At 40.7% G+C, this 22,812-nt stretch overlaps 1 protein-coding gene and 1 long non-coding RNA gene across 2 annotated transcripts in view; one reads left to right on the top strand and one right to left on the bottom strand.

Moving 5' to 3' along the window:
• Window positions 1-1,580, bottom strand: part of adcyap1r1b (adenylate cyclase activating polypeptide 1b (pituitary) receptor type I) — a 46,091-nt gene extending 44,511 nt beyond the window's left edge. The window contains exon 1 of the mRNA XM_055212882.2: window positions 1,104-1,580. The gene's annotated coding sequence lies outside the window, so the exon portion shown is untranslated. The remainder of the gene's footprint in view (window positions 1-1,103) is intronic.
• On the top strand, window positions 1,514-15,920 carry LOC141365641 (uncharacterized). The gene is made up of 3 exons (XR_012370721.1): window positions 1,514-2,629; window positions 4,628-4,715; window positions 14,002-15,920. It is a non-coding gene; the product is annotated as an uncharacterized lncRNA (long non-coding RNA).
• The last annotated feature ends 6,892 nt before the right edge of the window (window positions 15,921-22,812 follow it).

Genomic DNA, 22,812 nt, shown 5'->3' on the forward strand with positions numbered 1-22,812 from the left:
ACCATTCGTGGACCCCATTCAATTTTATAGTAGGTTAAAAGAATACTATGGAAGTGAATGGGGTCCACGAATGGTTTGATTACAAACATTTCTCAAAATATCTTCCTTCGTGTTTATCAGAACAAAGAAATTTATACAGGTTTGTAACAACATGAGGGTAAGTAAATGTTGACAGAATTTTCATTTTTGGGTGAACTATCTCTTTAATGAAGTTTCAACATAGTTCCTACAGAATACATCTGATCAGAGGGGAGGATGGGGGAAGGTAACCCCCCAATAATCTAAACTAGCACCCCCCCATCATTTATATAATGATTAATGAAAACATATGTCTAGTTGACACTTCTACCCCCCAATGTTCCGACCTAAGTGTTCCTTAATGTTCTCAAGTATTATAGGCATCCATCAATGCAACAAAAATAAAATTATGAGAAACCTGTTTTTGGTTATATGTGTTATAAATGTGTTTTTGGTTATATGTGTTATATTCCAGGCACTTTTATTTAAATGCAGGGTGCATGTATAATTGTGTTATTCATGCATTTGATTTCTTGTCTTACTAACGTGTCTGAATAACAATATAAAGCCTACCAGCTCTCATCATGGGACGATAAAGCTGATCGTGTGGAATTTTAATGCATGTGTTTTTTTCATGAGCATTGGACTATGCACACATTACAGTCTGTTTAAATGAATCATCTGTGCACACCGCCTAACTCCTTGTTGTCTACTTTAACTACCCACATAACATACAGTTTAACGCTATACAGTATCTAGTAGCAAACAAACCTCAAACCAACATATCGTGTCTAAATAACAAATCTATATTTACATGCTATATTTACAAAAAAAAAATGCTGGGTTGTTTCAACCCATCGTTGGGTAAAATATGAACAAACCTAAAGAAAATGTCTATATTTGACCCAACCATGGGTTGTAAGAACCCAGCATATGTTAATTTAAACCCAACGCCTCGGTTTGTCTCTATATCTGACACAACCAGTGGGTTAAAACAACCCGGCATTTTAGAGCATAGAAAAGAAACGAAGAAACTAAATGGTCACATAAAGAATGTATAGTATTCAATAAAGCACGAATCTTACCGTCCATGTAGTCAGGAGGTTTCGCTAAAGGACGTGCCGAATGCAGACTGTCTCGCGCTGTCTGTCACGGCTGCGGCGCGCTCTTGTGCACAAACATTCCCTCAAGACGAACTGAAAAACTTCAAGTTCAGTAGACAAAGAAATGTTCTCCCTCCACAAAAATAAGAGGATGGTTGTCTCTTACAGCAGTCTGATTGTGCGAAATGAGAGATAGGTGGACATATAAAGAAAAGCAGAGATGCAAACTAAGAAACGTGGTCTGGATATCACTCGCTGTTCTCTTGTGTTGCAACACCGGGCGACTATCTGCGCAGACTCGCAATGTTCCCTGATATGCGCTGCGCATTTAGATGAAGCCCCTAAAACACCCACAACTCCCTCTCACACTCGCTCTCTTTATCTTTGGTGTTTTAAGGTTGCTGTTTTGAGTCCATCGACGGCTTAATGGAACGTTTTGCGTAAGGATATAGCCTTTATACGTTCTCCGCATATTTCCTGTCAGATTGCTCACATTCATAAGGTTAAATCTTCACAGAGAGTAACGGCGGTCTTGTGGTTACACATACCAGGCGAGCGAGTTGAAGGATTTCACCATTCAACTCATGCTTGACCCATTTGCAGGACCAGCTGCATGCGTTGGAGTGGAGCAACGCCAGAAAACGCACCAGGACCCTGGACAGCGGCCGAAGAAACTTCGAGTCGTTTCATTAATCATATTGCATTACCTTTGCATTGAAAAAAGCAAATCGTTAATAAAAAGCGCAAGCAATTTCATAAAATGTTAGCTTTTATGGAAACTGAAATGCTGTACCTTCGAAGCATTTCTGATTTAACTCAGCAGATATAATATTTTCCAAATTTTACATGTTTTAACATGTTAAAGTCCACATACAATTTTCTTTATTGGCACAGTTTTTACTAGATTAGCCTACAAGGGTTACTTTTTGGCCCTCATATTGGGAATCAACATCTGGAAATGGCGGCCATTTATTAATGACGTCAGTTTGACAGCTTAGGCAGAGCATCCTTTAACCACGCCCCTTCCAAATTTTGGTCTGCTTCGAGATCCGTTTCTGGCCTCTATCTTACACCCGGCGCAATGCGCGACGCAAGTGTCTTTTGCTAGTTTCCACCCTGCGCGATTATTATTTTCACGTCCCCTTTTGAGCCCATGGGCGTTCTGGTCTGAAAACGAGGTGTGTTCAGGCGCATTGTTGGCGCGTTGCTATTTTGAGGCAACTAAAATAGACTACGCCATTGACCAACAAATACCTGGTCTAAAGTCTAAAGTCAATGGTGCAATATGTTTTTTGTTATTAGAGCACATTAGTAATATGTGCCTATAAGCGGGACGACAACGCGTGTTTGCTTATCACACACATGAATGCACAGCAGCACAAAAAGGTTTTTAAATATGAAAGATTAAAGGATTGAATGTAAAAGATTATTATTGAGTCTCTTGGACATAAATGAGGACCGATTATGAGACGTTAGAAGGCGCAAAGAGCTTCTTCACCTGCAGCCTGGTAAGTAAATAAATGCTTTGCTTTAAACAAATGCATCTGTTTTTAAATGTTTTTTTAATGCTATGTCATATATGATGACTCTGTACCTGTGGGTATGGTGAGATGAGAAACATTTTTAAGTAATGCTTAAAACAAACTCATGACGCTGTCCAAGTGCTGAAACGTGCGGAGAGATGTTTGTAAACTCTTTATCTCCTGTTTGTTACAAATAAAGTATTTTTAGAGTACAAACCTTTTCTTACATACTTGTAAATAATTTTTTGATGATATTGGATAGCCATACATTTAAAGCAATTAAAAGCCTGCTTTTTTACTTCCATGACTAAAAGAAATTCAATACAAGTGAAAAACAACACAATTATTTAACATTAATTTTAAACTTGGGATCTTCTTCCTACGCTTAGTTTTTCAGTTTACAAAGTCCGTCATCTAGATATGGATTAAACATAGCGCCAGCGCAACAGGCTTTTAAAGGCACACCACAGACTTGTATTTTTCACGCCTAGCGCCCCTAGAGGCCACAAGCGCCGCAGCACTGTCGCAAAGGAAAGGAACTGGCCAACCTTAAAACTAAACTAAAAAGTAAACCTTTAAAACGCTAAACGATCAACATTTTGAGGCATCAGGGAGAAACGCAGTCATGTTACAACTTTCTGATAAGGAACTCGTGGCAGAAGCCATTTCTCAATCTGTAGGTTGCAGCCTCCGGATGTCGTATTTCTAAGCTGCATACGTCATCAAGACTGTCTTATTTCAGAATATTAACAATTATAAAGTTGACTATTATGCTTAATTAATCGTAAATTGTTGCAGTATGCTTATGACTTGCGAATGTAATGCTCAGTTTACCTTAATAAACCAGGCTTGATGACGTATGCAGCCTGCATATTTGACCCCCGGAGGCTGCAGCCTTCCAATTGAGAAACGACCAGAAGTATTTCCTTGCCTTTTTCCAAACAAATATTGTTGCATCATCTCTTTCTCCCTCGCCACCAGGATTTTCCGCAATGGCGCTTGTTTTTCCTCTCTTTTGTGTGAAAATTGTCGCTCCAATTCCAAGTAAACTGATGTGTTTCGGTCTGCCGCTTTGTAATACGTCACGCGAGTGACAGCGGAACGCAGCAAATTAGGAAGAGAGAAGAGAGAAACGCTCGGATCTGATTGGCGAATAAATAGGGATTGGTGAATGAATAGGGTTTGGTTTTACACTGTGTGAGTTTGAGCAAGTTTGACTGCTATAGCATCCTGGATTGTAATGTAAATACCATAGACAGTAAAAGAAAGGTAAATACGTGAACATGTGAATGCAGCATCTGAATACAGGGAACTATATGCAAGATAATTATTTATAAAGAAGATCACATTTATGTATGAATCAAGATCGTGAGTTTATATAAAAAATACCTTAAAGGGGAATCGGACCTGGGTCGCCCATGTCAAAGGTCTGTGACACTAACACGGCGCCACACAGTCACATAATAGAAGTTGCTCTCTACACTCTTTAAGTAGCCTCCAGCAAAATTCACGTTAAAAAATTGTGTGGAGGAAGTGACGTATGCCGTAAAGCAGTCGAATTTTGTAGGGGTTTTTTTGTGCTCTGGTTACTACCCGAAACCCTACGTTTTAAAGTACGAGTAAAAGCGATACAGACCCCGTCAGGCTATGGTAGACATCTCATTCAACCTATTTAAAGTCGATGTACTATCACAAGGGTCTTGAAAATTTATTATGAAGGTTGAAAAATTACATGGTGTCGCTTTAAAGGGGATAAGAGCTGAGACTCTCATCGGTTTATTGCACATTACGCCCAAAATACTCCCATTACTCATTAAAAAAATAGGACCAACCTTTTTCGACCGTCGATTTTTCCCGTCGTTAAATTAGCAAAAGTGGATTCGGACACGCCCATTTAGACGTTGCTCTGTGCGCTTTAGACAATGCGCTTAGATCGTTAAAATAGGGCCCTCTGAATGAAACTTCTTACTTTTATAAATCTAGGGTTGAAGACGGGGGAGGAAAACAGTGAAGACACAAGCCACGCCCTCTATTTCCGTGTCATTTGAAAATAGTCACAATGCTAATTAAGGTACGTATTTGGATTTACGCAGATTTAAAGGGGTTACATAAACTGTATATTGAGAAGCATAAACTTTTAAATTAAATACCCTGAATATTAAACATCATATATCTTCAGTCAAATTCAGCCATTAATGTGTCATATCTAAACTGTTTAAAACAGTGGTTTTCAACTTTTTCAGCGTGCAGCCCCCCTTGTGTACGGTGCATTCCTTCGCGCCCCCCCCCCCCAAAGAAATTTATGACAAAAACAGTTCTAAAACTTAACATTTTAATTAAACAAAACATCAAATCATACAAAGTAGTGCCGTTGGTTAGTAGCCTTATATTTTATTTAGGTTTAATTACACAGAGTTCATGAAAATTAATGTATAAATGTCATAAAACTGGGGCCACTGGCACCATCTCGCGGCCCCCCTGGGGGACCCAGCCCCCAATTTGAGAACCACTAGTTTAAAAGACAGACAAGCTTGCAAAATAGCACTCAGATTTTCTACAGTCTCTTCTTTCTTCTTAAAATAACATGTGCTTTTCTGTTTTTCCTCCTACAGGATGAGTCAATCACTTGCAGTTGCTTTAGTGTGTGAGAAAAAGTGAAGTGATAGCAAAATAAACTTTGTCAAAAGTGACATATAATGTCTTGGTTAGTAGGGTACACCAATCACCCTCTGACATCTGTATTTGTAATACCTCAAGTTCTTAGCAGCAACATTTTTCACTTTTGTTATACTTCATTTTTTTAAGGCATGACTCATTCTTTGGCTCTTTGTTACACTGCTGTCATGAATTCTAGTCCAAATGTTCGAACTATGTATTTTGTGCTTCATCTCCACATGATGCCTCATTGAAATGCGAAAAATATTGCAACACTGTGTGTAGTTACCACGGTAACAGGCATTTCGGATGTGAAGAAGCAAAGATCTGGTATCACATATAGCCAAGGGGTATGGGAAAGGGGGGAGGGGGGTTCATAGGGGTGTCTGTACTGTATGTACATGTGAGTGTGTGGATTTGATTGGGGTATTAAAGAAATTACCGAAATCAAAAGAGTTGAGGTTGCTGCTGGGAAAAATTTGGTCATAACAAGATGAGAGGACCTCTGATCACATACGGTTATATTACTAAAGATCACAGCTGTTCTTTTTCATGGCTGCTGTCCAGTTGCAGCTGTTTGAGTGGAAGTCTCTCTTTTAGTCTGGTGGCTAGAGTTTATTCAACCCCTGTTTCTTGGCTATCAAACTGCCTTTGATTCTTCCAGTAAAGCCGCTAAAGCTTTGAAGTTCCTTCAGAATCCAAATTGACTTGAAGGGGATTCATTATTGGCAAGTGACTTTGGCAGTGAACAAATGGGTTTTGCCAAATGGCCTTTCTCTTGTGGTCCATGTAGGTCATGATTCGTAAAAGGGATGTCATGCACCTATCTTTTCACTTATAATAACAATATATATGTAAAAAGAGAAACTATGGTGTTATATGGAAAAAAGATTTCAAGGGAAGGTTAGGAAGATGATGGTTTAAAGCATGTGATTTAAACATATTAATTGCATATTCTGTAACATTTCATAAGCAGAATGAAGGTAGTTAAGGTAGAAAACATTTATAAATCCATTCAAAAATGCTAAAATAATAATCTCCTTAGTTCTCTGAAACTATTGGTGTTGTCATGGAAACAGAATGCACTTTAAAGTTGGATTGCAAAGAGGGAGTACCACAGCTGTCACTGGGGCAGTACCATTTGGAAAGGTTCTAATGTGTACCATTAGGTACAGATATGTACAGTATACATTTGGTACCAATATGTACCTGATGTACTAATTTTAGCTCCAAAGCTTTACTTTTTAAAAGGGTACTGCCCCTCACTGTCAGAAAAAATATTCTTATTTTTGTCCATTGGTTTGTGAAGAACGTTATTTAAAGCCAATAGTTGGCTGGGTCTGCCGTCGCCATCTTGCTCGACGACAGTGACAGCAGTGGCAGTTCCCTTTCGAGAGCGGTCTCTCGACATTGCGTCCGCTGACGCTATGGGTTAACTCCTCCCACTTCACCAGACACTGAAATCTTATTGAACAACGCCATTGCATGGCACTGGACAATCGTCGCCGACAGCGTGACCGCTAGAAGCGTATAAAAAGCGGTGTTAGAGCGACGAGCGCCAGTATTCTCTTCTTCACTCAGCATGATATCTTCTATCAAGACTACAAAATCGACTACCTGTCTTCTCTGCGCGGGACCTTTGGAGCAGCCGGACTCCCATGAGCACTGCATCGGCTGTTTGGGGTTGGCGCACGCCGAGACGGCGCTCGAGGATTCTACATGCGAGCACTGCGCCGACCTCCCGATTCGAGTGCTCAAGACTAGGAGAGCCGTTGCTCGAAGTCTCGCCGGGGATGTGCCCGCCGCCGCCTCTGTGCCGCCGGCGGGTCCCCCACCATCTACTTCCTTTGCTCCTCGTCGGGACGATGACTGCGGTAGCTCTGTTTGCAGCGTTCCCCCGCCAAAACCTCCCGTCGTCTTCACGAAGGATGCTTTCCGCCCCCCTTCTACATCTCATGTGGCCGTCTCTTTTGGAGTGACGGAGGAGGACGACGACAACATGTCCCTGTCGGCGTCGACTAGCTGGTCGGAGGCGGAGCCTGAGCGTCCGAGTCACATGGACATCCAATCAGAGTTTTCCAAAATTATGGAGTTGGCGGCAAAGGAGTTAGATCTTAGCTGGACCTCACCCGACGAGCCGGCTAAGTGCAAATTGGATTCCTGGTTTCTCCAATCGGGCCGCCAGCAGGCCGCTCCGAGGAGAAAGACACCTTTCTTCCCTGACGTTCATGATCAGGTCTCTAAATCGTGGTCTGCGCCCCAGTCGGCGCGCGTCCATGCTCCGGGGATGTTTTCCCAGGTCGATGGGGGTGAAGCCCACGGTTACGTGCGCATTCCCCCTGTCGAGGAGAACGTGGCAGCGCACCTCTGTCCTGCTTCTGCAACGCTCGGCGCTGATCGCGGACTCCCGTCGAAGCCGTGTCGGATGACGGCCCATCTGGCGGAAAAAGCCTACTCGTCATCCGGGGAGGCGGTGGCGGCGCTCCACGCTATGGCCATTCTCCAGGTCTTCCAGGCGAAGATTTTACAGTCGCTGGACGGCGCCGTCGATGCGGACACGGTCCGTAACCTCCGCGCTGCCACGGAATTTGCGCTGATGGCCACGAAGCTCTCCGCTCAAGCCATCGGAAAATCCATGGGATTTTTAGTGGTCCTTCACCGTCACCTGTGGCTTACCCTAGCTGAGCTGAAGGACAACGAGCGAAAGGCATTACTTAATGCTCCAATTACTCCCGCCGGCCTCTTCGGTGACGCCGTGGAGTCCGTTGTTGAACGTTTTTCGGAGGCGCAGAAACGCTCGAGAGCTATGAGCCAGCTGCTCCCCAGACACTCATCTTACCAAGAGACCGCCAGATCGCGTTCTACTTCTGCCCCGCGATCAGCGCAGCGTCCTTCTAAGCAACCTCAGGCTGACTACACCGCGCCCGCTCGTACCGAGCCTGACGTGAGACAGAGGGATTGGCAGTTCCAGCCGAGGAAACGTCACGGACGTGGTCGGAGCCCTCGACGCGGTGGCGGGCAGCCTCAGGCGAGGAAGCCCTCTTCCTGACGAGAAAGCGGAGAGGAGGAGATCGCTCGTGGAGGGGCAAGCGTCAACGCGACGGGTTCTTCTGCCCCCCTCTGTTCCTGTGGGCGACAAGTTCAGTTATGTCAATGTTGTTTGTGTGAATGCAAATGTAATAAAGATACAAACATCATCACAAAAAGAGCTATTTCCTCCTCACAGCCCTTATGCAGAGACGGATGCCCTGCCGGAAGGCAGCGCGAGTTTGCAAAACATACAGAGTGCTTGTCAATCAAACTCAAACACCGCCAACGAGCTGTTAAACGAGAACCAGTTTCTACGCGCCGTTCCTCCGCCCACACCTCTAATGTTGCAAAGGTACGGCGCGAACGTAGAAAACACATTGCATGCATTAACGCACCGCCCGCTCAGCCAATTTCTAGACGCGTGGAAAGCTATCCCCGGCGTGTCAGAGTGGATATTGAGCATAATAGAGCACGGTTACTCTCTACAGTTCAGACGCAGACCGCCCCGTTTCAAAGGCGTGGTATCGTCATTAACAGCACCTCAAAATGCCCCAATCCTGAGACAAGAGGTACAAAACCTACTCGCAATAGGAGCGATAGAACGAGTCCCTCACAGCGAGTTAGAGAGCGGTTTCTACAGCCAGTACTTTGTAGTACCCAAGAAAGATGGCGGATTACGGCCGATACTAGATCTGAGACCCATCAATCGCGCGCTACGCAGACGTTCATTCAAGATGATAACCGTGAGACAGATCCTAGTGCAAATTTGCCCTGGGGACTGGTTCGCCTCGATAGATCTAAAGGACGCTTACTTTCACATTTAGATATCCCCCCGCCACAGGTGTTTTCTGAGGTTTGCGTTCGAAGGCACAAGCTATCAATACTCCGTTCTCCCGTTCGGGCTAGCTTTAGCCCCACGTACATTCACGAAATGCATGGATGCAGCTCTCTCCCCCCTCAGAGCGAGTGGGATGCGCATTATGAATTATCTGGACGACTGGCTGATTATGGCTCAATCGCGCGATCTGTTGATCAGTCACATAAAAGCATTGCTTCCCCACTTAGAGTCGTTAGGGCTGCAAATCAATGCTCAGAAAAGCAAACTCGTTCCGAGTCAATCCATTTCATACCTGGGCGTTCTGTTGGATTCTACATCGATGCGTGCTCATCTATCGCAACAACGTGTAGAAACATTAACGCTGTATCTGCGTCGCTTCAGACCCGGCCGGGTTGTCCTCCTGAGGGAGTTTCAGAGGCTTTTGGGTCTAATGGCGTCAGCCGCCCCGGTTTGTCATCTAGGATTGCTTCACATGCGTCCGTTACAGATGTGGCTAAAAGATCGAGTCCCGCCGAATATGTGGGCATCGACGTGCATGCGAGTTCACGTGACACACAGCTGTGTCAACACTCTGAAACCGTGGCGCGATCCGACCCTTTACAGTATCGGAGCCCCCCTAGGTCAGATAGCCTCTCGCTTAGTGGTCACCACGGATGCGTCGACATCGGGTTGGGGAGCAGTCTGCCAGGGCACACCCGCGTCCGGTACGTGGTCAGACCTGATGAGAGATTGGCACATAAACCGGCTGGAATTAAGAGCGGTAATGTTAGCGCTCAGGGCATTTCAACCGCAACTCGAGCGTCAACATGTTCTAGTGCGGACGGACAACACGACGGTGGTTTCTTACATAAATCACCAGGGTGGTATTCATTCGAAAGCCCTATTCGAGCAGGCAGCCAGCCTCCTACAATGGGCGGATCGTCACTTGCTATCTATCAGAGCAGCGCATATTCCAGGCGCTTTGAACAAGGGCGCGGATATGTTATCGAGGAACGACCTTCCCCACGGAGAATGGAGGCTTCATCCCGACTCGGTTCAGCTGATCTGGGACCAGTTTGGGAGAGCTTCGATAGACCTTTTTGCGACGAGCGAGAATACGCACTGCCCACTGTTCTTCTCGCTCACGGACGCCCCGCTGCAAGGGGAAGCGTTGACGTCGCGCTGGCCGAAAGTCAGTCTGTATGCCTTCCCTCCTATAAAGCTCATACCGCTAGTATTGTGCAAAATCAGGGAAGAAGGAGCTACGGTGATTTTAGTCGCGCCGGACTGGCCGAACCAACCATGGTATCCGGACCTGAGAGAGATGCTAATAAGCCCCCCATGGCAGATTCCCTTGAGAAGGGATTTGCTGTCTCAGGTAGAGGGCTCAGTCTGGCACCCCAGCCCGGAACTGTGGAATCTACACGCTTGGAAGGTGAGAGGATCGTAGATAACACGAGCGAACTCTCGCGTCGAGCGGCATTCACGCTGACTGAGGCGCGTGCTCCGTCTACAAGACGCTTGTACGACCTTAAGTGGAAAGTGTTCGAAAGATGGTGTCATAGTAACAGCATTGACCCATTTAATTGCCCTGTGTCGGATATTGTACTTTTCCTGCAACATAGAATGGACGCCGGCAGCTCGCCGTCGACTCTAAAAGTCTATGTGGCTGCTATTGCTGCGTTACGCCCCCCCTTGGAGGGACAATCAATAGGGAGGAACGCGCTCGTCGTTCGATTCCTAAGAGGCGCGAGAAGATTAAGACCACGCCGTACCCCTTCGGTACCGCCATGGGATTTAGACATAGTGCTGAATGCGCTTTCTCGAGCACCGTTTGAACCGCTGGAGTCTAGCTCTATCAAAGATCTAACCATCAAAACAGCCCTCCTTCTCGCCCTAGCTACAACGAAACGCGTTGGGGATTTACAAGCGCTCGCTGTCAACGAGGACTGCATGCGTTTCGGTCCGGCTGACTGTAATGTTATCCTAAGACCAAAGGTTGGATATGTTCCCAAATCTCTCTCCACTCCCTTCCGAGATCAGGTAATATCACTAACGGCGATATCTGCAGCACCTGCAACATCACAGGATGCGACTAACCGAGAGGTGATTTGCCCGGTCAGAGCTCTGAGAATGTATGTGAACCGTACGGCTGAATTTAGAGCGTCGGATCAACTGTTTGTTTGCTACGGCGGCGCTGCTAAAGGCAGAGCGGTGTCTAAACAGCGGCTCTCGCGCTGGGTAGTGGAGGCTATTACGCTCGCTTACGAGAGCAGTGGACTAGAGCCCCCTTTCAACATCAGGGCTCACTCTACGAGAGCTATCGCCTCTTCATGGGCTTGGTTTCAAGGTACCACTATTCAGGATGTATGTCGTGCAGCGGGTTGGGCTTCTCATAACACCTTTGCAAGGTTTTATTTGCTAAATATGCAATCTCTAGCTGCAAAAGTCCTGTCGGTGAGTACTGACCACTCTTATGCTTCGATGTAATGGCAGCAGTGTGTTCTCGCAGGTCGTCTTGACTTTACGTAGATGCCTGCGTCATTCGGTGGATAATAGGTATGTGTGTGCTTGTGCATTTCTCTACCCTGCGCTCCACCAGGTCGTCTTTGCAAAGACGACGCTCGCATACACGGCGTTACCGCTAAGGCCGTTAACTCTGTGTTGTGAGTCTACATTAACTGCAATTTGCCCGGCAAAGCCGTGCTATTTACTACTCGCGTGTTATTTACTTTTCGTATTTACACCCAAATTACTTATCTTTCTACCCTAGCAGTGTAGTGATGAGGATTCACGTTCCTTAGGTTGAGATATGCAAATTTCATACCTCGGGAATATCGCTACCTTATTGGTCAGACACGCCCCCCTAAGGGTATGGCCGCTGCGTTTCAGAATATTATTGGCTGTTTCTTTTACTGCGTAGCGTTGCTGGGCTGGCTCCCCGCTCTCTCGCCGTGTTTGAACACTGTTCCCATAGCGTCAGCGGACGCAATGTCGAGAGACCGCTCTCGAAAGGGAATGTCTCGGTTACTATCGTAACCTCGGTTCCCTGAGAGACGGGAACAAGACATTGCGTTACGCGCCGAGTTCGCGGCTAGCCATCTGTATTTTCGTTCAGTCGAGAATACTGGCGCTCGTCGCTCTAACACCGCTTTTTATACGCTTCTAGCGGTCACGCGGTCGGCGACGATTGGCCAGTGCCCTGCAATGGCGTTGTTCAATAAGATTTCAGTGTCTGGTGAAGTGGGAGGAGTTAACCCATAGCGTCAGCGGACGCAATGTCTTGTTCCCGTCTCTCAGGGAACCGAGGTTACGATAGTAACCGAGACGTTCACCCATCACTGTAACACGGTCTCACACCCATGGCGTCAATATTTGACGACACTTGACCATGCGTCAATATGTTGACGCGGAGGGTATACCTTTCGCGTCATTTTTTGACGAACTGGGGACTTCAATACTATTAGGTACGCGAAATTAAACAGTTGTCGCCTGGCCACACCCTTAATTATGCAAAACTTTAAAGCTTAATATAACTTAATTAATGCCATCAAAGATATTATTTTGTTTTTGTTTGTTTGTTGAACACGAAGCACAAAGTATATGATGGAAAACTAGGATTCTGTGTGTATTCAACGCACCACCATTGTTGTTTATAATGCGTGGAATGGTGCACTGTGATTTGTTGAGCGGATTTAGTGCACTCTGCAGAGAAGGACGAATGCCGTTTATCGCGTTTTGGGAAAAAATGGAGAAGAGATGACAAAATAACACGGCAGATATCCGATTTTGCCTAAAATAAAGAATTTACTTTTTAAAACTGACCAGATACAATACTGATTTTGGTTGTAACTATTTTTTTAAATGGCGTTTAACGTGTTTTGGAACCAAACTCTTCATTTAAAGACGATTTCAGCAGTAACAACATAAACAAGCGGCTGTCGGGGTCCGCACGTAACTTCCGGTAAACTCCGCTAAGAATAAATAACAACAAAGTTCTTTAAACGTAGTTTATTTATATAACAAGCAACAAAACAACACATAGATTACCTAGGAAACCAAAACATTTGTTATTTTCAACGAAGCATTTGTTCATGAGATCAGTTTAGCAACTAGTCAGACCATTAAAAAAAAAAAACGGAAGTAAAGTTTGGATCCAGATGTGTATCGCCTCAGCGCACGTGCGTCCGATGAAACAGTGCAGACAAAAATAAATAAATAAACAAAAAGGCAAAATAATGATAAAAATGTATACACAAGCAAATATCCATGTATCAGACAACTTTTTTCCACTCACTCTGGTCGACTTGGTAAACAAATAAATTCAGTTCAATTTCTTGTAAGTTTGGTTGCACTGCACAATTAAAATATGCAATCCATCTAATAAAATGAGATAAATCAGTATCATTACTATGAAAAACAGTTTGAAAGAAACCCTTTAATTGTTCATTGTTTTAAGATTGAAGATCCGTCAGTGTCAATAATGTTTAACAGTAAGCTTTTATTATTAATTGTTTAATAATTGGAAATCCATTAGTGTCAATATTATAAAAAGAGTTGTTTGTCAGAAACCTTTGTTAATTGTTTAATCCATAGAGATCCATCAGTGTCAATATAATGAAAACAAAAAGACAGAAATGTTTATTGTTAATTGCTTAATTATTTAAGATCCATATTATGAAAAAAAAGTTTGAAAGAATTCCTTTTATTGTTAATTGTTATATTATTGAAGAATCAGACAGACCCTGTTTTTAACCCTACATCAGGTCGGTATACATAAAACTAATAAGACATATAAAATCCTGCTTTTTATTTATTTATTTATTTTTTATCTTACTCTTGTTTATTCTCCTAGTTTGGGCACCATGCTTGTCTGCATGCTTTTGGGGCAGCTCCACTCATTGAAAATCTCTACATGGGGTCCTTATGCCACTCTGTCCAGTCTTCACTATTATGTCACTAAGCAGCAGAATCGTCATGGTGACAGCAACACCAGCCAAAACAGTTCATCAAATATTCTCTCAACCATACACATATTTGTGGTTTTCCTTCACAATGAGACACAACATCGCTTTCCTAAAAACGCTACCCTTTATGCTCCTCTCAGCATTTTATATATCACAGCTAACATCACAAACAATTTGAGTAAATTATTTTTTGTCAGACATATTTCATATTTAAACATGGGTGATGGCAATAACCTCATTTTAGTTTCTGTTTAGCTACAACATAAATCTCAGTATCTCAGTTCTTAGAGACTGAAGAGGTCAGCAAGGTCTTCTTCACACATCTTCCAAAGCCCAATATTATCCTACCTTTATTTTGTGCCTTTAAGTGAGCCACTTCACACCACTTCACGCCTCAGGCCACGTGTGCCAGCAACAAATATACTGTAATGCTGCGTTCGTACTAGACTTTCAACATGTACAATTTTTACAAAGACCCCTGCACATGGTCTGCAGCCAGATATGATATCACACTGCACCGTTATTGTTGCTATTATTGTACAAAATATTATGTGATACTGTTATTTTTAACAGTTTCCTCCTGAAAAGGTCATGCTGTGACATATTTTAAAACTGTAATGCATACATGGCATCTGTCACGTCTTTACATGATACAGATTTGTAGGTCAAAGTTCACTAAAGTTAAACTGTGGAGCGTGCCGAAATGGGTAATGATTTGCTGCAGTGTGAGTACTGCAGCTTAGGCTCATCTGCTATTGTAACCAATGCTATCTCATTGCAATTCATACGTATTTTACGAGGCGGCTAATTCGTAATAATTTGCATGACCACATTTTGTGTTTTGTACAATTTGCTTTCACCCCTGTGATGTTGGGTTTTTGGGTGGGGTTTCATTATTGTTTTTATGATAATAATACGTTTTGTGGGATTCACTTTGTACAAATTCATACGAATTAGCGAACTCATAAAATATAAACATGTTCAGGGTTAATTTTTAACGCAACGGCTTTTTCCTTTTTTGAACCAATGCTGGGTTGAAATAAACATTCATTTTGTAGAGCAAACTGTAGGTTTATTTTGCAGCTAAAACAAAATTTGTTCAATCTTTATTTACATTTGAAAATGATCTTTGGATTTTTTTATTACATAGGGCTACATTTCCATTCAGAAAAAGGAAATGTGTCCTTGCATTGATATTGCAAAGTTAATTATTAATGCATTTGGACTGAAATACATTTTTGAAACACATTTTACAAATGATACATTAGTAGAAATATTTGCAGCATGTTGTTACGCCAATACAACTTAAGTGGAGTGTCTAACATTTGTTTCAGTGCATTGTGTTGCGTGTAGAATTCTGAGCCAGTGTAAAATCTCGGCCATTATCACAGAATAATCACTGTTATTGTGTTGTAATTGTATCCTGTCAGACTGTGAAATGTGTATAGAGTGATTCTGAATAACAGAGGCATGCATGCCCAGTTTCTCTGCTTAAAATACCACAACGTTTTGGTACATTTAACAAGATAAGAAATATAAGCAAATATACTTTGCTTTTTCATGTACTAGTCAAATTTTTGTATTGTCTGCATGCAAGAAATGTAATGTAAGATTTATTATTACATCCTATAGGGAGACAAAAAATGTATTGTGGTACTTCGTATTATTCTGACAAATAGTATAGAAATATTAAGAAATTAAATTATATTAATACACTTAAGGTATTTAGTGACCAGTTGCATTTCCTAATTTTTTCATTTTAAATAGTAAAACCATAGCATCTGGGTATAATTATAGGTCCAGATTTGCTTACGGTTATCGCTTTTAATGCTTCTAGGGTCAAGAATGGATAATAAAAACATGTGGTGTGAGAAAAACGCTTGTATTTATTTTGAATATACATTTTTAATTCTCTGCGTGGTTCAGTGTGGTTCAATCTCTGCCTACTTTGACTCATTTTCAGCTTTTTGAACACTACACAAAATCAATTTCCACTCAAGGATTCTGAAGGACTCCTTCATGGGGTTTCTTTACGAGCAAAAAATGCCAAACATGAGAAAAGATTACTGTATTTAGTATGTATGTGAGTATGTCAGTGGGTTGACAATGTTTAAGGGCAGAAAGTTCATCAAGGGGCAATTTTCCTGTTTGCTAAAGATGAACTTTATTACATTTTTTTTGTCTACAAAATTAGAATATATTTTTGTTGGATATAAATCATACTTTAAGTGGATTTCAAAAGTCAAGTTTCTTTAAGATGAATGAAAATATTTTGATCAGAAGATCCTGCATTGTGAAGGCACAAGCTTTTCCATGCTTTGTTGCCATGGTGATGTTCCTTGAACACCATCCTTAGCCTGTACTGTATATGAATAAGTAGCCCTTTCAGTGCCCTTGTCGCAATGTGAATAAAACAATGTGTTTGTCAATGTCTTTAATGCTTTCTAAAGCCAGCCTGTATTTGTAAAAAAAAATTTTATTTAAAAAAACTGTGACATATTACAAATACTATTTAATTATCATTTAATAAATTACATTTTTATTTGACATGGACATCACAATTATGGACAAACCATGTTTTGGCTTCTACCCAGTCTCACGAGGGTTCGTGATATAGTCACGTAATTTTTTTATTCTTTTTTCGTGAAATTATCACGAATTTTTGTGTTTTTCGTAATCGTATAACGAAATCCTGTTTTTGTGTGATTATCACGTATTGGTTACTCAACTGATTTTCCCTATTTTTAAACCATGTCACTTTGGTTTAGGGTTAGATTTGGTGCTTGCTTTAGAATGTAACTTTATACATTGGTTTATACAATTTTTTCTGATTTATTTTCTTTATATGTCGCCTGGCGTTAGGGTTAGAGTTGGGTTTGGGTAGGGATGTCATTTTATGTAAATCTAACCCTAAACCGAAGCGACAATGGTAAGAAAATAGGACAAAACAGTAACCAATACGTGATAATTACTCAAAAACAGGAATTCGTTATAGGATCACGAAAAAACACGGAAATTCGTGATTTTATCACAAAAAAGAATAAAAAAATACCTGACTATATAACGAAATTTCGTGGCAAGTCACAAAATTTTAGATTCATTTATTCATGCTATTGCTATTGTTTTTTGTGCCCCTGAAGCACGAATGTGTTTTTCGTGGCACACAGCACGAATTTCTAGAAACAGTTCGTGTCATTTTATTTATTTATTTTTTCTCATTGTTTTTCCTATTTTTAAATCATTGTCGCTTGGGGTTAGGGTTAGATTTAGGGTTTGAGTTATGATATAATTTTATGCATTGGTTTCTACATTGGTTTCTTACTTCGCTTTTAAAACTATTCTCGCCTGGAGTTGGGGTTAGAGTTGGGGTTTGGGTTAGGATTTCATAGAAAGTGATTCTAACCCAAAATCCAACAATAGTTGATAGTTGACAAAACAATGAGAAAACAAAATATAAAATTACACAATACAGAAAGTCAGGCACGAAAAACTGTTTCTAGAAATTTGTGCTGTGTGCTACGAAAAAAACATTCATGCTCCAGGGGCACAACTAAACAGCGGAAAAATCGTGTCAGAAAGGCCTTTCGAAAAAAAAAAAATCTTAATTAAACTAAAAACTGAATCTGATATGCATTTTAATAAAAAATGATCTCATTGCCTCGTAATTGTACAGTTAAAATCGCTAAATGAAATGTACCTGAAATGGATTAGCCTCACATTGCAGGGAGCCCAGCACTTTAAATTGAGCCTGTGCTTTCATAAAGGAAGCATTCAGACAGAATCTGGCTGACTGACAGTTTAATTTTGGCAGCTCAGGACTCAAATGGGTTGGGGATTATTTTGCAGTGATTGGTTGTTGACTAGTAACTCTGAGGAATGTTCTCAAATCATGCTTGGCAGACAGAAGTTTGTCACTTCCACTTAGTAATTAGCCAGTAATTGACCCTATAGTCCCTTAGTAGAGGCCCCATTACTGGGGGGACAGATTAAGGGTGTTGGGAGAACAAACGGAAACTATGCTACTAGCACTGGCAGTTTGATAAGTGCTACCAAATCTAATGAAAGATCCTGATTTACTGTATATAATAGAGCGTGCACCAAGCATTGTGTAATTATCTCTTTAAAACTGTTTCACCCACTTAAATGTTTTTCCTTCAAATATACTTTATATATCTGTGTGCTGAGAGTGTATCAGAAGGAAATGCATTGCGTTGGACTAAATCTAATTGCCATAATGGACACTACAGAAAACCAGCGAGTCCATTGAAGGCCTAAATCCATCATGCTTGCTTTTCTGACTTCCATATGAATAAGAGATTTAATGTGATTATTGACTGCATTAGAGTTTTCTTGAAGAGGGAGGAAAGAGGTTAGAGTGTATTAAAATACATGGACAACTGACTAACAACATTGAAAGAAGATGCTTGATATTCTACTGAAAAGGTCAGGAAATGAATTTTGATATACTGAAAGGGTAGCAAGTCTGCAGTTGTCTATTTACACATTCAAATTAAATTGTAACTGCGCTCCCTCGAATTGAATTATGGGATACAGACAGCTAAACCACAAACAGCTATTTACAACCTACAGACAGCTATAAACCCCCAACATTTATTTACAACCTACACAGAGACGTCTATTAACTGCAAACAACTATACAACTATATAATGTGTGCCCTTCACAATAATTTGTTTTATTTCATCTTAAAAATAATAAAGTATTTAATGCGTGAGGATTATAAAACAATGATTTCTCTGTAATTATGTGAAGCGTTTGGAAGGTTAAAGTGCAATAATGGAGCTAATAGCTCTTTATTATAAGATTATAATGAACTTCTCATGTTAATTATGACTGCCTAAATAATAAAAACCTTTTGCATAATGTGAGTGGGAAAAGCCACAGAATATTTTTTGAGAGCTCTGTAATGCATAACAACCACTCTCACACCTACAATTAATTTCCACGCTTCCATATAACACATGGCTATGCTGGTGATAGTGATATTAATAGTGTCTGTATGGAAGCCAATGACCAGCAATGGGGTAATTAAAAGACTGATGAATGTAAATGTGATATACATCCTTGTAGATACAAATAAAACATCGAATGCTTTATACTGTTACAGATGTGACCTCTTGGCAACAGACATTTCTTGATACAATGTGTTGATCTGAACAACACTAGTAATTGAAAAAAATGTCCCACTCTGTATATCAAGTCTGCAGAGACCAAAGCAATGAGATGTGTTAAGTCAGGTGTTATAAGTGGCTGAGTCATAGAGATGGGAGTAAATATAGAGATACTGTACATTAGCATATTACATTTAAATACATTTATATAAGCATATATTAGCATAAATACTTCAATTAAGCTAGTGCATTAAAAATGTGATTCAAACTAGTTATAAGTGTTTACTATTGATGTAGCTTATCTTTACAGGACAAACATAAAATGCATGGTTTTGTTTCATACAAAAGGAGTAAAATGTTACAATTCACCCCATATTTCTGTTTTATTTGTAACATAGCATGTGGTGAGATGTAACATATTGAAATAAGGAATATGACAAAATGGTAAACTCGTTCCCTTGTACTTAATTCAATTAAGTAATGGGTCTCCCAAAAACTTTACTTTGCTTAACTTGGTGGTCACATAGACTTTAATTGTTAGGTCTACCAAACTTGAAGTTTGTACAATGCACTTAAACAATTAAGTTTACTTGCTGTTCACAAAGACTGAACTTTAATTGTCATTTAACTTTTTGTAACAAGGTGTAATGAAAGGAATTCAGGACTGACTCAATGTCAGTCCATGAATGAACTTTATTTTCCACAGAAGCACACAACAAACTGCATTGTTCGCATGTATATTTTCATTATAATGGAATATACTGAGGTGAAGATGGTGCATGCATACCAAAGCAAACACTGATCACCTGAATGGTGACTTCACAAAAAAAACAGATAATTTACAAAAAGAGCGTCATTGGAATGCAGTGTTTCCCATACATTCAGTAATTTCTCAGTTCGGCATAATGGGATGTTTATCTCTGCTAAAAGGGAGTTTGGGAACTTACAACAAAGCACTGATGACTACAGGTTTGCTCGAGACAGAGCATGCAGAAAGGTAAAGCTAATCTTGCATTTATTGATAGTGCTGGTAGTGAAGATTGTCTCAGGCCAATCAGTGATCTACAGTGTTTCATGTTACATTTTAGTATCAGCTCAAATCGCTTTAAACCTCAACCGAGGTGGTACTAAAAAAGTATTGCGTACTATGTACTGTACCCAGTGGAAAAGCCCCCGAAAGTGAGGGGACCTGACCCATCCCGTGGGGTACTATACAGTGGAAAAGCACCATAAGTCTATACACTCAAAAAAAAAAAGGTGCAAATGTGTACTTTTTGAAAGAACCCAGCCTCAGTGACAACTATTTTGAGCAATTCTGACAGTGTAGTGTGCTACTTTCGTGTGTAATGGAATGATTAAGGAAAGCATAATAGCCTAATTGGTTAAAAAAGTCATTTTAAACATCTAAATGAATATACTAAACATACATCTAAATACTGTAGATTTCATGATTTCATCTAATCCAACACAAATTAATGAGACTGTTTAAAGCCACTTTAAAGCAGTGGCGGAACTAGAATTTTATCAATTGGGCTAGATTAGGGGGTCTATAGTCGATTAAAGATGTAACCCTGTATCAAAATAGCATAAATAAAATAATTATTGCTGATTACTTTACATTACCCACATTAGATTAATATTCAAAATATTGTTCTTACTGGATGGCCGCAGGGGAGACCTCTTCAGGGATGTGTCTGCTGCACAGGGCTCGTACCACGGCAAGCAAAGGCTATCTTCGGTTCTCAGCCTGAAAGCGGAAGGGGAAGACGCTAGGCCTGGATTCTGCTGCAGGGCTTAGATCGACAGTGAGGAGGAAAGGCTTCTTCTTCTTTGGAGCAGCGAGAGGATTGCGCTGAAGGAGATAAAGGTAAGCGAGATGCCGTTTCTACCCACACTTATATAGAGCGTAAGCCCTGCTCTTTCGCGGGTTCAAACACCATTGGTCTGTAATTTTTACAGACGTTAACCAATAGGCTTCAGTCACAAAGTAAACAGGAGTTTACCTCGTGACTGAATCTGTGATACAGAATCGCAGCCTTGCGATTCAGAATCGATTTCAGACATGTCTTTTTAATGGGACACGCGATTTATCGTTACAGCCCTATTGCATTTATTTTTAAATGTTTTTTTTAAATGCTATCCCATGGAATTATTGTATATGATTGTATATGATATACCTGTGGATATGGTAAGATGATAACTTTTTTTAAGTAGACTAATGCTTTTCAAAACATTCACGGAGTGATGAAACATTTCAGCTCTCCACACGTATGTAAATTCTTTATCCCCTGTTTGTTACAAATAACGTATTTTAGAATATAAACCTTTTAATTGTAAATTATTATTTGAGAACACACTGATCATGCAGGCTATCCATACATTTGTAGCAATTAAAAGCCTGCTATTCTTACTTCCATGACTGAAAGACAATGACTTTTTGGTTTAATACAAAATAAAATACAAATTTTAATACAAATGACAATTTTAATATCAATCTTAAACTAGTGGTCTTCTTCCTCCACTTAGTTTTTTAGTTAACAAATTCTGCCATCTAAATAGGGAATCTGCATTGTGCGTGCGCAGCTGGCTATTAAAGCGAATGGGAAATAAGAAGAATGAGAACAACCCTTTTAGACTTGGGCTAGGCGCACAAACAATTTTCCTGTTGTTAAATTAGCAAAAATGGATTCGGATATGCCCTTTTAGACTGTGCGCAGTCCATCATGCACTTTGTTTATTAAAATAGGGCTCTTATTTTTTACAAAGTTACCGAAGTTAGTCAGTTAAGAGCAGTGAGTTATTTTCTCTTCTTATTTTGTTATTTACTATAATTAACTTATGACAGAGACCTCAACAGGCTAGATTACTGTTTATTTGACATAAGGCAAATTTTTTAAGACATACAGTAACCAATTACTCACTAAAGGGGCGTAAAAACCAAAGTGTTTAAACATGGCTGAAAGTAGCAGGCGGATGCCGACTGTAGGTGCTTGCCAGCTTTTCTCAGCTGAGCGCTTTGGTTGCTATGATACTTCTGCTTTGTTTATCAGTCATTGGTTGTTATGATTTTTGTCTCTCCCCTCGTCCACTGTGATTGGATGATTGAGTGAGAAGTGACATTGATGAGCTGAGCGTTTCACCCAAAGATAAACATATTTTAACTCTCTATATGAATAAATGGTTAAAGTATTAATCACAGTCAACATGAAATCAAGCATGACAGAAAGTTGCTGTTGCAGCGCCTTTGTATTTTTAAAGTAAATCATTACATTTGTTTTTAAAGACCAGGAAGAATGCTATTCTAATCATTAATTTATTTGCAAAATTGTTCACATTTAAGAGGAACACTTACAAGGGTGCAGGATTACTTACACAGAAGCAGACTGCAAGAGTACCAAGAGCTAACTGGATTTCTTCCAAGGTAACAAAACCTTCATGGTATTGTAAAATGCCTATTTTCTTCACTGATTCTAGAAATGCAACACTACAGCTCTTTTGTTTTGTTTTTTCACAGACAGGTAAGGGCTGGTGCAATGATCTTTTACTATTGTGTGCTGGTGCTGTTTAAT

The sequence above is a fragment of the Misgurnus anguillicaudatus genome, chromosome 8 (assembly GCF_027580225.2).
Source record: "Misgurnus anguillicaudatus chromosome 8, ASM2758022v2, whole genome shotgun sequence".
Lineage (NCBI taxonomy): Eukaryota > Metazoa > Chordata > Actinopteri > Cypriniformes > Cobitidae > Misgurnus > Misgurnus anguillicaudatus.